This window comes from Triticum dicoccoides, chromosome 4B, assembly GCF_002162155.2.
Source record: "Triticum dicoccoides isolate Atlit2015 ecotype Zavitan chromosome 4B, WEW_v2.0, whole genome shotgun sequence".
NCBI classification, from domain to species: domain Eukaryota; kingdom Viridiplantae; phylum Streptophyta; class Magnoliopsida; order Poales; family Poaceae; genus Triticum; species Triticum dicoccoides.
Genome location: NC_041387.1, coordinates 539,623,544 through 539,641,417, shown reverse-complemented (window position 1 = coordinate 539,641,417; position 17,874 = coordinate 539,623,544).

Here is a 17,874-nt window from a genome sequence, read left to right as displayed (position 1 = left end):
CAAAACCCAGAGACTCGTAGTAGCATGCTTCGCACTCCGGGAATTCTATCGCAAACAAACAATAACATACATAAGAACTCTACTAAATGCACGGGTAAAACTCAAATAAGAACATCTAACCAGAAAGTTCAACTGAAGAACTCCGGTTTGCAAAACGAATCAAATCAAACAGAGAAACGAAACTTAAACTACGAAAGAAACAAGATTTTATTACTAATCTGGACTAAAGTCAAATTTTACAGTATCAAAACCTTGTTCAAGTTGGTTAAACAGAAAGAGGGCTTCGAAATGAAGATCTAGGCGCTTGTTTCATCTAATTCGGATAAACAAGCGAAAAGTTATACTAGATCAAAGATTAGGGCAGAAATCACGATCGAAAATAATCGCAGGAAAACCCTGGAAACAAAATGAGATGAACAGGCTATAGAACGAATAGAGAAAAAATCCTAACACGAAGAGAAAAAAAAATAAATTTTCACGGTCCTCTAATTATATTATGGACAAAGTGAACATTTATTTGGGCCTCTAATGCAATTTTCAAAGACACATTTTTTTCCTAATTCAAATAAAATAGCAAATAAAAGTCCGAATAAAATTCTTATTTGAGTTTCATATTTTTCCTCCAATATTTATTTATTTTGGAGAAGTCATTTTATCTCCTCTCTTTTATTTTAACATAGGAAATACTTGGAGAGAAAAATGATTAAAACCAAATGATCCTCTTTTCAAAATTTGAGAAAACTCAAATATAAAATAACGAAATACCAAACTCTCTCCGTGGGTCCTTGAGTTGCTTAGAATTTCTAGGATCAACCCAAAAATGAAACAAAATATTATATGCAATGATGATCTATGTATAACATTCCAAATTGAAAATTTGGGATGTTACAACTAGGGTAGATCTTCACGAAGTAGGCGATCTCCTTGCCCTTACAAACTCCTTGGTTCAACTCCACAATCTTGTCGGAGGCTCCCAAGTGACACCTAACCAATCTAGGAGACACCACTCGCCAAAAGGTAATAGATGGTGTGTTGATGATGAAATCCTTGCTCTTGTGCTTCAAATGATAGTCTCCCCAACACTCAACTCTCTCTCATAGGATTGAATTTGGTGGAAAGAAGATTTGAGTGGAAAGCAATTTGGGAAGGCTAGCTATCAAGATTCATATAGTTGGATTGGAATATCTTGATCTCAACACATGAGTATGTGGTTCTGTCAGAAAATGAGTAGTGGAAGTGTAGGCACGTTCTGATGGCTTTCCTTCCGAATGAGGAGAGGGTAGAGGGATATATATAGCATCCACACAAAATCTAACCGTTACACACAATATACCAAACTCGGTGGGACCGGATAACAAAACTCGGTCAAACCGATTCAGTACATTATGTGAACGTCAGGAATTTCAGCGGGACCGACATGTCAACTCGGTGGGACCGATATCATTAGGGTTAGGGCATAACGTAATCTCGGTTTGGCTGATTACACAAACTCAGTGGGACTGACTTTGGTAATTAGCTAACCAGAGAGTTGGTCAGGCAAACTTGATGAGACCGATTCACTCATCTCGGTTGGACCGAAATGTTACGAAAGGGAAACAGCGAGTTTACATTGCAAACTCAGTGGGACCGATCGCTCATCTCGTTTTGACCAAAACGTTACGAATGGAAACCAAGAGTTTACAATCCCATCTCGATGAGACCGAGATCCTCTATCGGTGAGACCAAAAAGACTAGGGTTTCTTGCAGTGGCTATGTCAAATGAACTCGGTGGTGCCGGATGGCGGAGTCACCCTCAAGAACTCTCTAGTCCTTCTTCTTCAGGATCCACATCATCTTGATGGGAATCCTTGGAGTTGTAGTCGTACTTGATGAAGTTGAACTTGATGTAGTCTTGGGAATCCACTTGACCAAGGCTTTGGGAGCTTCTCCAAATGCATCAATCTCCTCTTAAAGCTTGTCCTTGCCTTCTAGCTTGTGGTCTTGTGGTGGAAGATCATCTTGAGCTTGTGTCCCTTGGAAAGAAGTAGGATCATACTTCTCTTGTTGAGGAACAAACTTCGTCTTCGGGTATTGATCTTCTTCCCACTCAACTCCATTGGCATTGAACTTTCATTCAACACTAACACCTTGATTGTTCCGGTGCCTTCCTTGCTTGCGTACAATTTCCTCGAATTGCTTACTCCCGGCAAGGCTCTTGTAGACATCTTTCTCTATAATTTCCTTTAATAAGCTATTTTCTTGCTCAAGTGTAACTTGGCCAAGAAAATCATTAATGGAATCAAGAGAACTACTAGAAGCAACAATATTGGATTTTGCATGATTATTGTTACTACTAGAAGAAGAATCTTTCTTACTCTTGTTGTTAGATTTAACTTGTGGCATGTAAGTAGATAAAAGTAAACGCTTGGCAATGTAAGAAGAACTTTTCTTGCGAAGATCATCATTGCTTGCCTTTAAAAACTCATGCTCTTGCTCAAGGTTGAGGTTTTCAAAGTGTAACTTCTCATGATTGTTTAAAAGTTCTCGATGATCTTCCAAGGTAGTTTCATGATCTAACTTAAGAGTGTTTAGTTCTTTAGTTAGACGCTCAATCATCCCCATATCATTGTCATTCGTTTTATCTTGATTATCATGATTAATTGATGTTCCATCATAGTTTTCATAACTAGAGTTGTCAACAAGTAAATCATCATCACCTAACAAATCATATTCATCACTATTGAACTCAACATACTCGGGGTGTGGTACCTTTGGGCCTTTAGCCATGAAGCATCTTCCAATTCCTTCATTTGGTGAGTCAAATATGCCATAGGAGTTGGTTGACACAAGTTCTAGACCAGCAACACCTTCATCTTGAGTATATTCGGAGTCGAAGTGATAACTTCTCTCAGAGTGATGGTCGGAGTCGGAGCCGGATACCCATTCACCAACATGAGCTTGATGTCTTTGCTTTGTGTAGCTCTTTGATGACTTGTCCTTCCTTTCCGAATCCTTGCTTCTCTGGGAGGATCTTCGTTCATAATGATCATCTCTACTCCTTCTCTCTTTTGGTGGTGATTCTTCTCTTCTACTTCTTCTTTTAGGTGAATCTTCTATTTTCTTGTAGGGAGTCGTACACTCATTGGAGTAGTGTACGGGTCTTCCACGATTGTAGCAATTGCGCTCTCGACTTGAAGATCTATTGTCATTGTAGGACGTTGACTTGGAACTTCTTTCCTTGCTTCTACTCTTGTAGAATTTGTTGAAGTTCTTCACCATTAGGCTCAATTATTCATTGAAGGTTTGTTTCTCACTTGATGATGTTGGAGCATCACATGAGCCTTTGTAAGCACCACTTGACTTGTTGTGAAGCTCTTATTTATCCTTGAGTGACATTTCATGAGCAACAATTCTTCCAGTGACTTCCGTTGGCTTGAGATCTTTGTAATTGGGCATCATTTGGATCAATGTGCACACGGTATCATATTTTCCATCCAATGCTCTTAGGATCTTCTTAATGATGAATCTATCGGTCATCTCTTCACTTCCTAAGCCGGCAATCTCATTTGTGATGAGAGCAAGCCTAGAGTACATTTAAGCGACACCTTCACCATCCTTCATTTTGAACTTGTCAAGTTGACTTTGAAGCACATCAAATTTGGATTCCTTGACGGAGTCGGTACTTTCGTGCATATCAATCAAAGTGTCCCAAATTTCCTTTGCATTCTCAAGACGGCTGATGTTGTTGAATTCTTCGAGGCACAATCCGTTGAAGAGGATATCACAAGGTTGAGCATTGTATTGCAGCATCTTCAACTCTTCCGTGGTAGCTTCACAGTTCGGTTCTCTCCCATCGAAGAATTCACCTTGCAAGCCAATACAAACAATAGCCCAAACGGTGGGGTTATGTCCAAGAATATGCATTTTCATCTTATGCTTCCAACTAGAAAAATTAGTACCATCAAAGTAAGGACCTCTACGGTGGTAATTTCCCTCGCTAGACACCATACTCTCCTAGGTTTTAAAACCAAGGCTATGATCACCAAAAGCTATGGAGATCAAAGCAAATGGAGACCAAAGCTCTCATACCAATTGTACGATTGAAAGTATGTATAGAGGGAGGGTGATTAGACTACTTGCCAAATAAAAATCTAGCCTTTTCCCAATTTTAGTTCTTGGCAGATTTTAACAACTTAGCACAAGTCAAGCAATCAGAATACAATTCAAGCATGCATGCAAAGAGTATATCAGCAGCGGAAAGTAAAGCATGCAACTTGCAAGAAAGTAGATAGATGGGATTGGAGAATGCAAACACAATTGGAGACACGGATGTTTTTGTCGTGGTTCCGATAGGTGGTGCTATTGTACATCCATGTTGATGGAGACTTCAACCCACAAACGGTAATGGCTGCGCGAGTCCATGGAGGGCTCCACCCACGAAGGGTCCACGAAGAAGAAACTTTGTCTATCCCACCATGGCCATCGCCCACGAAGGACTTGTCTCACTAGGGTAGATCTTCACAAAGTAGGCGGTCTCCTTGCCCTTACAAACTCCTTGGTTCAACTCCATAATCTTGTCGGAGGCTCCCAAGTAACAACTAACCAATCTAGGAGACACCACTCTCCAAAAGGTAATAGATGGTGTGTTGATGATGAAATCCTTGCTCCTGTGCTTCAAATTATAGTCTCCCAACACTCAACTCTCTCTCATAGGATTGGATTTGGTGGAAAGAAGATTTGAGTGGAAAGCAACTTGGGAAGGCTAGAGATCAAGATTCATATTGTTGGATTGGAATATCTTGATCTCAATACATGAGTAGGTGGTTCTCTCTCAGAAAATGAGTAGTGGAAGTGTAGGCACGTTCTGATGGCTTTCCTTTCGAATGAGGAGAGGGTGGACGGGTATATATAGCCTCCACACAAAATCTAACCGTTACACACAATATACCAAACTCGATGGGACCGAATAATAAAACTCGGTCGGACCGATTTAGTACATTATGTGACCATTAGGAATTTCGGTGGGACCGACATGTAAACTCGGTGGGACCAATATCATTAGGGTTTGGGCATAACGTAATCTCGGTTTGACCAATTACACAAACTCGGTGGGACCGACTTTCGAATTAGCTAACAAGAGAGTTGGTCAGGCAAACTCGGTGATACCGATTCGCTCATCTCGGTTGGACCGAAACATTACGAAAGGGAAATAGAGAGTTTAGATTGCAAACTCGGTGGGACCGGTCACTCATCTCGGTTTGACCGAAACGTTACGAAGGGAAACAGAGAGTTTACGATCCCATCTCGGTGAGACCGAGATCCCTATCGGTGAGACCGAAAAGACTAGGGTTTCTGGCAGTGGCTATGTCAAATGAACTCGGTGGCGCCGGATGGATCAAATCGGTGGGGCCGAGTTTGACTTTTGGTTTGGGACATATGTGGATGTGAGAAAGTGGTGGAGGGCTTTGGAGCATATCACTAAGCATCATGAGAGCAAGCAAGCCATTAAGCAACACCTCATCCCCTTTTAATAGTATTGGCTTTCCCATAGACTCAATGTGATCTTGGATCACTAAAAGTAAAATGTAGAGTCTTGAACTTTGAATCTTGAGCCAATCCTTTGTCCTTAGCATTTTGAGGGGTCCACATTCCTAATCCATGCCATGCCAATCATTGAACTTTCCTGAAATGTTTATCTTGAAATGGCATTAGTTCAATGAGCTATATGTTGTTGATCATTACCAAAACCACCTAGGGATAGTTGCACTTTAAATCTCCCCCTTTTTGGTAATTGAGGACAACATATAGATCAAAGCTTCGACAAATGATGATAAGATTGAAATACATTGTCGCTTTGAGAAGTATGTGATAAGTAAGAGCTCCCCCTAAATTTGTGCATTATGTAAAATTTCCTTTGGACTGCAAATGCACAATTTTTTAGGATCAAGGGTCACTCTTCCATGTCACATACATCTTGGTGGAGCGCTCAAAATGATAACAATAAAAATTTGCACTCATCACCAAGCAAAGTGAATGATCATATATGAAAGTAAGGGATAATATCATTCAAGCACGCATTAAAGTAGCATATGATCAACCACATGATCATCCAAGTATCTCACAAAGGACATAATGTAGCGAGCAGGCATACAATAAATTTCAACCAAATAAAGTTCAAGAGAGACAAAAAAGCAACACACTCTCTCTCAGAAGCTATGATCTATACATATTTCTCCCCCTTTGGCAACAAGTTACCAAAAAGTTCAAATATGCATAGTGCTATGTGTCTCTCTTAGGCTTGGTCTCCATGAGGTGGTGTAGAGATGACTCCAAGGACAAAGGCTTTTGTTGATGTAGCTGGAGCTGCTGGAGTGGGTGCTGGAGGTGGTACTGAAGCTGTAGCTGCTGGTGCAGATGTGATGGCTCTAGTATCTGGTACTGGCACTGCATCAGACCTCTGACCTCTGGGCACTCTAGTGAAAGTATTTGTAGTAGCCTTGCCTCTCTTCTCCTCTACTTCCTCCTGAAGTTGCTCAACCATTGACTGAATCTCAGTAACTTTGGCATCAAGATCATAAAATTTCTGCTCAATGATTCTCTCCAAACTCTCCTGATTTTGAGTCAGGGTGGCCAAGCCCTTCTCAATCCTCAAGGTGGATTGGATCAGAAATCCGAGTTGATCTTGTTTGCTCTTTAAGAACACCTGAGATGCCTCTTCAGCACTTGGCATCTTTGCAGCCTTTTCTGCCCTTGCCTTCTCTCTCTTCTCATGTGCTTGCACTGATGAAGGATCTTTCTCATCCATGACCATAGTGTTGTCTTCAATATCTGGCCTGAGGGGTAAGTGCTCCTTGTCCAACAAATAAGTACATGTGCCCATCTTGGAGTTGATGAGCATTTGAATTTGTGGACCATACCCAAAAGACCTCTTCTGATCTGCAGCAGTCCTCTTGATTGTTTCAACAATCAGACTTATCACCTTGAATTTCCGAGGAACATAAAAATGTGTAGCAAGTTGATGGAGTGAACTCTTATAATTTTGTGATCGCCATACTTGGGCAAAAGAGTATGCCTCAGTATGGTGTTGATTGTAGGCAGTCCTGACAACAAGTGCTTCACTGATCCAAACTTGTGAGTTTCTAGATCCTCATCTGGAATTTCCTTGTACATGGTTGCCATAGAGTTATGATCTTTCTTCTTCTTGGAATAGACATCCAAGTCATCCTCATGAGCTGCTGGGGCATTGATCAATTTTACCCATTCATCAATAGTGGACTGGTACCTTGTACCCTCTGACATCCATACAATTGTACCATCTGGATAGAAGTGAGTAGTGGAGTAGAATTGCATGATCAACTCATCATTCCACTTGGTAAGCTTCTGGCCAACAAATTTGTCAACTCCACAGTCCTTGAAGCTGTCAAACACACCTGGGAAATGATCTTTGTTCTCTCTGATGTATGTCTAGTCAACCCATTTCATGTCACATACTATAGGCTTCTTGTCAAGCAAAATTGTCTCATAGAAATCTTGTTGCTCTTTTCTGCGGAATCTGTAATCCACAGTTGTTCTCCTTCTCAATGAATAGGGGTCATTCTTCCTCCAAAGTCTCAGACCTGCATCCTTCCTGATGCTAATGTCCTCATCCACATGATGTGTGTCATTGTGGTCTGGGATCTTTGGTTTGAGCTTTATTAGCACTTGGGCTTCAGCTTCTTCTTCTGCAGCTTCAGGCACTGGGGCCTTGTTCTTCTCTTCAGCATGGATATTTCTTGTGCTTCTCTTGGCTGCAGCAGCAGCAGCTTCGGGAGCAGGTTTGTGCTTAGGAGCAGCCCCTGATCTGATTGCACCTCCCATAAGCTTCTGAGCTTTAGGTGTTGGAGCAATATCCTCTTCCTCTTCCTCTTCAGATTCTATCATCATAGAGGGCTTGCCAATAATCCTCGCAGTGGTCTTCTTGACCCTCTCTTTCCTCTTCTCATCAGCCACAAAAGTTGCTTTGGGTTCAGATTCCAATGGTTCTTGAGTATATCCTCTAGGCTTAGACATTGGAACTTTTCTGGTTGGTGCCTTCCTGTTCAACCATGTCTTGGTTGAAGCAGCAGTGCCATATTCCTTCTTCATCACCTTCTTCTTTGAGGTGGCCTCATCCTTAGCTACAACATAGTCTTCATCCTCTGAATCTGAGTTTCTCTTCTGTCTTGCTCTAGTAGCTGCCTTGGGCAAGTTACTAAGTGTGCTCCTGCTGCCCTCATCATAACTGCTGGAGGTACTAGTGCCCTCACTCAAATGCACCTACTCTTTAGACTTGTTCTGGCTGTCACTTTGGTCAGACATCTCGCAGGCAAACTATCAGCAGACCCTGTGAATAGGTTTTAGATGAGGTAGAGTAGATGAGCATCACAAAGTACAGAGGCTTTGCAAAACAAATGAGTCAAAAATCTTAGTTTTAGTTCTCTACAGAAGTGATATTGGAGCTACCGAATTGATAAACTTGGTGATACCGAAGCAACTTTTGGAACCTAAACTAGTGAACTCGATTAGACCGAGTCATAGTTTGGTAGCACCGAGATTTCAAGGGTTTCCTAGAGAATTGATCTCGGTTGCACCGATTTGCATTTTTCGGTCAGACCAAAAAGTGCATGTGCAATGGCCTAAGCCGAATCAGTGAGACCGATTTCTACGATTCGGTCGGTCCGAGATGAGTTCTGCGGAGAGCTAACCCTAAATTTTTTGAATCAAACTAGGTCTAAGGAAGATTTAACTAGATAGATTGATAGCAGTCGGGGCAAGAATCATGGCATTGTCCTTGCGGTAGGAATCAGAGGTAAAAGGAATAGCACAAGGGGTTGAACACATACCCTAGAACGACAGGTGTTCTCTACGGCGACGACGGTGAGGCAGAATCCGTTGACGGCGGCAGAATCCAGCGGCAGAAGGTCGCTGGCGGCAAGGAGGCGATCCGGAGACCCGAGGAGGCAGAGTGGGACACACGCGGGCTGAGGGGTTTTGAAGAATTTTCCAAAATCTCACCCGTGGGTATTTATATCCCGACCCTATCGGTGTGTCCGAGTGGAACAACTCGGTGGCACCGAGATTGCATAATTGCAAGCGGTTGCTGCTACTCGGTGTGACCGAAGTGTTCAAATCGGTTGCACCAAGATGAAAACCTAGATCAACTTAGTGAACTCGGTTCGACCGAAGTGGATGACTCTGTCAGACTGAAATGCACAAAGAGGTTTTGGAAGTTTAAGTCTATGACAAATCGGGGACTCCGAGTGCTCCTCACACAGAGTGGTTCGAATCTGACTTGATCAAACTTTGTGATGTAGCATGAATAGAGTTTGAGATGAGAAAAAAATAGATAGCTAAAGAAGGTTCTTAGGCACTCTTGTCCATCAAGAAAGAGCCAAACAAACAAAACAACAAGTGGATGTCCTTGAATGAGTAAAATATGCAAACTGCATGCTCACACAATAAAACGGCAAATGAAATATGTGACACAACCAATTCTAGCATCTATCAAGCAATTGGCAATGACTAGGTCATCTATATATGAGTATATTGACTTAGGAGTCAAATGAGAACATTTGATCATAGGTCATACTCATCGTTTAACCACAAGTGGGGTTGCCACTTTTTCATAAAGCATTGTTGTGTTCACACCATTAGAGTCTCTTTAGCTCAATTCTTAGAGTAAAGCTCCCCCTAGATGTGAGATCCCCCCTAAGAGGGATGAACTAACCTTGGGTTTTGTCGATGATGACTTCATGTAGGTGCTGAAGATGTGGATGCTCAATGTTGTTGTAGATCATTTGGAGCAAGCCATTGGAGTGAGTTGCACTTTCAATACCTACACGGGTTAGTCCCACAAGGAACAAACAAGGATATCCATAGACAGAGAGTGGAGTACACACAGGATAATGTCCATGAAAGCATTAGGTTACCTTGTCCCTTGTCTTACCAACAAGAGGGTTTGTGACTCCTTGAACTAGTGCATGATATGAGAGTTGTTTGCACTTGTTCTTGCCAAAATGATATGAGTGAAGTTTGTTGGCGGAGCCACCCTCAAGAACTCTCTAGTCCTTCTTCTTTGGGATCCACATCATCTTGATGGGAACCCTTGGAGTTGTAGTCGTACTTGATGAAGTAGAACTTGATGTAGTCTTGGGAATCCAGTTGACCAAGGCTCTGGGAGCTTCTTCAAATGCATCAATATCCTCTTGAAGCTTGTCCTTGCCTTTTAGCTTGTGGTCTTGTGGTGGAAGATCATCTTGAGCTTGTGTCCCTTGGAAAGAAGTAGGATCATACTTCTCTTGTTGAGGAACAAACTTCGTCTTCGGGTATTGATCTTCTTCCCACTCAACTCCATTGGCATTGAACTTTCGTTCAAAACCAACACCTTGATTCTTCCGGTGCCTTCCTTGCTTGCGTACAATTTTCTCGAATTGCTTACTCTCGGCAAGGCTCTTGTAGACACCTTTCTCTATAATTCCCTTTAATAAGCTATTTTCTTGCTCAAGTGTAACTTGGCCAAGAGAATCATTAGTGGAATCAAGAGAACTACTAGAAGCAACAATATTGGATTTAGCATGATTATTGTTACTACTAGAAGAAGAATCTTTCTTACTCTTGTTGTTAGATTTAACTTGTGGCATGTAAGTAGATAAAAGTAAACGCTTGGCAATGTAAGAAGAACTTTTCTTGCCAAGATCATCATTGATTGCCTTTAAAAACTCATGCTCTTGCTCAAGGTTGAGCTTTTCAAAGCGTAACTTCTCATGAGTCTTTAAAAGTTCTCGATGATCTTCCAAGGTAGTTTCATGAGCTAACTTAAGAGTGTTTAGTTCTTTAGTTAGACGCTCAATCATCCCCTTATCATTGTCATTCGTTTTATCTTGATGAGCATGATTAATTGACGTTCCATCATAGTTTTCATAACTAGAGTTGTCAACAAGTAAATAATCATCACCTAACAAATCATCTTCATCACTATTGAAATCAACATACTCGGGGTGTGATACCTTTGGGCCTTTAGCCATGAAGCATCTTCCAATTCCTTCATTTGGTGAGTCAAATATGTCGTAGGAATTGGTTGACACAAGTGCTATACCAGCAACACCTTCATCTTGAGTATATTCGGAGTCGAAGTGATAACTTCTCTCGGAGTGATGGTCGGAGTCCGAGCCGGATACCCATTCACCAACATGAGCTTGATGTCTTCTCTTTGTGTAGCTCTTTGATGACTTGTCCTTCCTTTCCGAATCCTTGCATCTCTGGGAGGTTCTTCGTTCATAATGATCATCTCTACTCCTTCTCTCTTTTGGTGGTGATTCTTCTCTTCTACTTCTTCTTTTAGGTGAATCTTATCTTTTCTTGTAGGGAGTCGTACACTCTTTGGAGTAGTGTACGGGTCTTCCACAATTGTAGCAATTGTGCTCTCGACTTGAAGATCTTTTGTCATTGTAGGACTTTGACTTGGAACTTCTTTCCTTGCTTCTACTCTGGTAGAATTTGTTGAAGTTCTTCACCATTAGGCTCAATTCTTCATTGAAGGTTTGTTTCTCACTTGATTATGTAGGAGCATCACATGAGGCTTTGTAAGCACCACTTGACTTGTTGTGAAGCTCTTCTTTATCCTTGAGTGACATCTCATGAGCAACAATGCTTCCAGTGACTTCTGTTGGCTTGAGATCTTTGTAATTGGGCATCATTTGGATCAATGTGCACACGGTATCATATTTTCCATCCAAGGCTCTTAGGATCTTCTTGATGATGAATCTATCTGTCATCTCTTCACTTCCTAAGCCGGCAATCTCATTTGTGATGAGAGCAAGCCTAGAGTACATTTCAGCGACACCTTCACCATCCTTCATTTTGAACTTGTCAAGTTGACTTTGAAGCACATCCAATTTGGATTCCTTAACGGAGTCGGTACCTTCGTGCATATCAATTAAAGTGTCCCAAATTTCCTTTGCATTCTCAAGACGACTGATTTTGTTGAATTTTTCAAGGCACAATCCATTGAACAGGATATCACAAGCTTGAGCATTGTATTGCAGCATCTTCACCTCTTTCGTTGTAGCTTCACGGTTCGGTTCTCTCCCATCGAAGAATTCACCTTGCAAGACAATACAAATAATAGCCCAAACGGCGGGGTTATGTCCAAGAATATGTATTTTCATCTTATGCTTCCAACTAGCAAAATTAGTACCATCAAAGTAAGGACCTCTACGGTGGTAATTTCCCTCGCTAAACGCCATACTCTCCTAGGTTTTAAAACCAAGGCTATGATCACCAAAATCTATGGAGATCAAAGCAAATGGAGACCAAAGCTCTGATACCAATTGTAGGATCGAAAGTATGTCTAGAGGGAGGGTGATTAGACTACTTGCCAAATAAAAATCTAGCCTTTTTCCCAATTTTAGTTCTTGGCAGATCTTAACAACTTAGTACAAGTCAAGCAATCACAATACAATTCAAGCATGCATGCAAAGAGTATATAAGCAGCGGAAAGTAAAGCATGCAACTTGCAAGAAAGTAGATAGATGGGATTGGAGAATGCAAACGCAGTTGGAGACACGGATGTTTTTGTCGTGGTTCCGATAGGTGGTGCTATTGTACATCCACGTTGATGGAGACTTCAACCCACGAACGGTAACGGCTGCGCGAGTCCACGGAGGGCTCCACCCACGAAGGGTCCACGAAGAAGCAACCTTGTCTATCCCATCATGGCCATCGCCCACGAAGGGCTTGCCTCACTAGGGTAGATCTTCACGAAGTAGGCGATCTCCTTGCCCTTACAAACTCCTTGGTTCAACTCCACAATCTTGTCGGAGGCTCCCAAGTGACACCTAACCAATCTAGGAGACACCACTCTCCAAAAGGTAATAGATGGTGTGTTGATGATGAACTCCTTGCTCTTGTGCTTCAAATGATAGTCTCCCCAACACTCAACTCTCTCTCATAGGATTGGATTTGGTGGAAAGAAGATTTGAGTGGAAAGCAACTTGGGAAGGCTAGAGATCAAGATTCATATTGTTGGATTGGAATATCTTGATCTCAACACATGAGTAGGTGGTTCTCTCTCAGAAAATGAGTAGTGGAAGTGTAGGCACGTTCTGATGGCTTTCCTTTCGAATGAGGAGATGGTGGAGGGGTATATATAGCCTCCACACAAAATCTAACCGTTACACACAATATACCAAACTCGATGGGACCGAATAATAAAATCAGTCGGACCGATTCAGTACATTATGTGACCGTTAGGAATTTGGGTGGGACTGACATGTCAACTTGGTGGGACCAATATCATTAGGGTTAGGGCATAACGTAATCTCGGTTTGACCAATTACACAAACTCGGTGGGACCGACTTTCGAATTGGCTAACAAGAGAGTTGGTCAGGCAAACTCGGTGAGACCGATTCGCTCATCTCGGTTGGACCAAAACGTTACGAAAGGGAAATAGAGAGTTTAGATTGCAAACTTGGTGGGACCGATCGCTCATCTCGGTTTGACCGAAACGTTACGAACGGAAACAGAGAGTTTACAATCCCATCTCGGTGAGACCGAGATCCCTATCGGTGAGACCGAAAAGACTAGGGTTTCTGGCAGTGGCTATGTCAAATGAACTCAGTGGCGCCGGATGGATCAAATCGGTGGGGCCGAGTTTGACTTTTGGTTTGGGACATATGTGGATGTGAGAAATTGGTTGAGGGCTTTGGAGCATATCACTAAGCATCATGAGAGCAAGCAAGCCATTAAGCAACACCTCATCCCCTTTTACTAGTATTGGCTTTCCTATAGACTCAATGTGATCTTGGATCACTAAAAGTAAAATGTAGAGTCTTGAACTTTGAAGCTTGGGCCAATCTTTTGTCCTTAGCATTTTGAGGGGTCCACATTCCTAATCCATGCCATGCCAATCATTAAACTTTCTTGAAATGTTTTTCTTGAAATGTTTTTCTTGAAATGTTTATCTTGAAATGGCATTAGTTCAGTGAGCTATATGTTGTTGATTATTACCAAAACCACCCAGGGATAGTTGCACTTTCAAGTGCCCGCCGGATTGCTTGCGTACTGCGCTTCTGGTCGGGTCTCTTTCGACGCGAGTTGTGGTGCATCACCATCGGCATTGGAGGTACACGGTGACATGTTCATGGGTGAACACACTTTTTCGCGACTCCGCTGGGGGCGAAGCTTTGAACATTCTCCGGTCCGTTCTTGCTATGAAGTAATCAATGGTTTGCAATCTAGAAAGGACCCAATTCACATATGTAGATGCAAATAATGCATATGTTGTTGCTAGATCATCTAGTGATCATAATGTATCGGCTAGCCCTAGTTTTATCAATCATGCATGTAATTATGTGCAAGAGCCTATGGAACAAAATCTTTATGCTTCTACCTCATATAATTTTAGCAACATGCACACATATGTATTCCAACTCCCATGCATCGGCAACCCCACAAATCCGTATGCCGGACATGATGAGTTCGGTTAATCAAGTTGAAACACCTCACATAGGAACTTCCGATAGTATGCAACAAAGTGTTTCACCATTTTATTCATAGGCAACTAACTTGCAATATATTAATCCAAACATGCTGGTGGATAGGGGAATTGGCCATGCTACTACTAGTTATCCAGCTGATTACCCTCAATCATCATATGCTACACCTCATGCTGCTAATTTTTTGGCACCATATGCAACTATAGGTATTCATAATTCGGCTTCGCACCTTCATGCTAATAGCCGAATAAGTGAAAATTCTATAGGATCACATCTGTCTTCACCTAGTATCATGGCATACAACATTTTTCCTACACAATTACAGAATTTCGGCGACATCTCATTACCGAAAGAGTCTAAAAGTGTTGGGGGCAATTTTATCCAAATTGGGTCATTAAGAAAAATCTTACGTCTTTTTGGGATGAATACAATGTTGTTCTACATGAATTAATAAAGGAGGGAACCTATTAAATATGCTGCAATACAAGCGAGATTATCTCAAAAAGAGAAAGCATTGGGTGTGGATAGAATTATCAAAAAAAAAGTGGTGATTCGGATAACAAAGTTAATTCGGTTATTGAATAGACCGAATCAAATATTACGTATGTGATCATGCTTTCCCAACGTGTTGGGGAGCTATTTAAAAGAGGAACATCATATCATTCAAGTAACGCAACCATCATGCTTTCCCAACGTGTTTGAAAAGGTATGTCTAGCAAGTGATTTACCTATCTTCCGATTTGGTCGCAACTTTCTTGTTGATGCTTCTATAAGAAAAATTCTCATAAGTAATTTTGAAAGACCAATGAAGAAGGTTAATTTACTTGTTAGCAATAAAATTGTTATAGAACATATCGGTCAACCTATTGTGCCATTTATAAAGACCAATCGTGACTTATTATTGCAACCAAAGTTTTTCCCATTGCTTTATTTAAAGGTCATATCTAATTGGGTAGCTTTGCTTGCTTCATACTTGGCTTATGCATGGTCCCAATTGAGACATGTATGTTCTAACTTGTTTGATTTCATAAATTTAAAGCCAAGGTTATACTCTATTGAGAAAACCGATGATAGTATAATTTCCTTTTAAAAGACATCAGAGATAGAGTGTGATAACCCCCAAGTATAGGGGATCTTTTGTGGCCATTTTTGATAAATAAGAGTGTCGAACCCAACGAGGAGCTAAAGGTATAATAAATATTCCCTCAAGTTCCATCGACCACCGATACAACTCTATGCACGCTTAACAATTGCTTTACCCAGAACAAGAATAAAACTAGAAGTACCTTGTAGGTATGGTAGGATAGGTTTCCAAGATAATAAAGAACGTGAAAATAAAAGTTAGGTGCTGTTTAAATAAAAGTGCAATTAAATTAGTATAACAATTGTGGATTGGTGCTGGTAGGATTTGCGGAATTGTCTCTTAGCAATTGACTATGTTGGTAGACCGATAACAAGTTTTTATGTGGGAGAGGCCACTACTAGCATGTCGTCCCTTACTTGGAACTCTATGCACTTATGATTGGAACTATTAGCAAGCATCCGCAACTACTAACATTTATTAAGGTAAAACCCAACCATAGCATTAAGATATATATTGGGCCCCCTTCAATCCCGTATGCATCAATTTCTATGGTAGGCTGAAGCTGCTGTCACCCTTGCCCTCCAATGCATAGTCCTATCAACATACAACTAACCCTATGGTGTGATCCACACGTGCGCTCATATGATGGGCACCAAAGGACAGCAACATAACCACAATCAAATTAAACCTACCATAGCAATTCACCAATTACTGATAGGAAAAAAAATCTACTCAGACATCATAGGATGGCAACATATCATTGGATAATAGTAAGAAGCATAAATCACCATGTTCAAGTAGAGGGTACAGTGGATTGCAGGAGAGTGGACTGCTGAATATAGATGGGGGAAGGTGATGGAATTGTTGGAGTATATTGTCATCACACGGTGATTGCCCAGCGGCGTTCTGGCACCACGCGGAGAGAGGGGGAGAGAGCCCCCCTCCTTCTTCTTTTTCCTTGGCCTCCCCCCTAGATGGGACGAGGGTTTCCCTCTGGTCCATGGCCTCCATGGAGGTGGAGGGGCAAGAGCCCCTCTGAGATTGGATCTCTCTCTCTCTCTGTGTTCTCTTCTATTTCGCGTTCCTCTTTTCTTGCCAAAAACCATTTCTTATATTCCGGGAGATCCGTAACTCCTATTGTGCTGAGATTTTAACACTGTTTTTTCCGGATACAAGCTTCCTTCGCCTGAAGAAGAGCCCCAACCGACTTATGAGGAGGGCACAACCCACCACCACGCGCATGGGTTCTGGCGCGCCCAGGTGTCTTGTGGTGGTTGTGGGCCCCCATTTGCGTTGATTCCAAATCCCAAAAATCACATATATGCCAAATTAAATCTCGTTAAATTTTATCGCGTTTGGACTTTGTTTGATATGGATATTTCGTGAAACAAAAAACATGCAACAAACAGGAACTGACACTAGGCACTGGATCAATATGTTAGTCCAATAAATCATATAAAATGATGCCAAAAATATGTGAGTGTTGTATAATATTGGCATGAAACAATAAAAAATTATAGATAGGACAGAGACGTATCAGAGTGCAAAACACAATGCATAGCCAAATGGGGTAATGTAAAATCTGAACCATTCATTTGCTTAACTCAAAGCCGTTCTCACAGCAAGATCGGCTAAAGAATAAAAAGTTTACCTTCAATTCAAGCATGTGTGATCAAATATTTGATTTATTGTTGAAAAATAATTACATAAGCATTCTTGATCACCATGTCAAGCCATCAATTCAAGGACGAATGTATTGTAGGTTGCATCATCCGTTCAAACATAATTTTGAGGATTACAATATGTTCCATCCAATAGTTAAATCGTCCATTCATAAAGGACGATTGAAATTTGTTGAGACGCCAAGAGATGACCAGTTTATTCCGATCGGTCCTTATGGCAAACGATTTTTGCATTGGCTGCTTCAAGCCAATACGTTTAAACATGAGAAGGTAAAAACTATGGATTATGGGATCAAATTTTCAAGTAAAGAAATTGTTCAAGAGCACAATGAAAATATTCTTGAAGGCGGGAATTCCATCAAGGTTGCGCAAAAGATGCCAAGTACCGGGGGGCAACAAAAACATCCAAAGATCGGTGCAAGCACAACCAAAGAAAGCAAAGGCCGAGGTAAGCACAAAGGTAAAAAGACGAAAGTCACTTTCGCGCAACTATTGAAAAAATATCAGAAGATAAGTGAGGAGAACAGTGCTTATTGGCCAAGTAATTCAAGAGCATCAAGACCACCCCCAAGGCGAAAACTCGAGGATCGATATTGGCAAAATGAGAATTCTAAT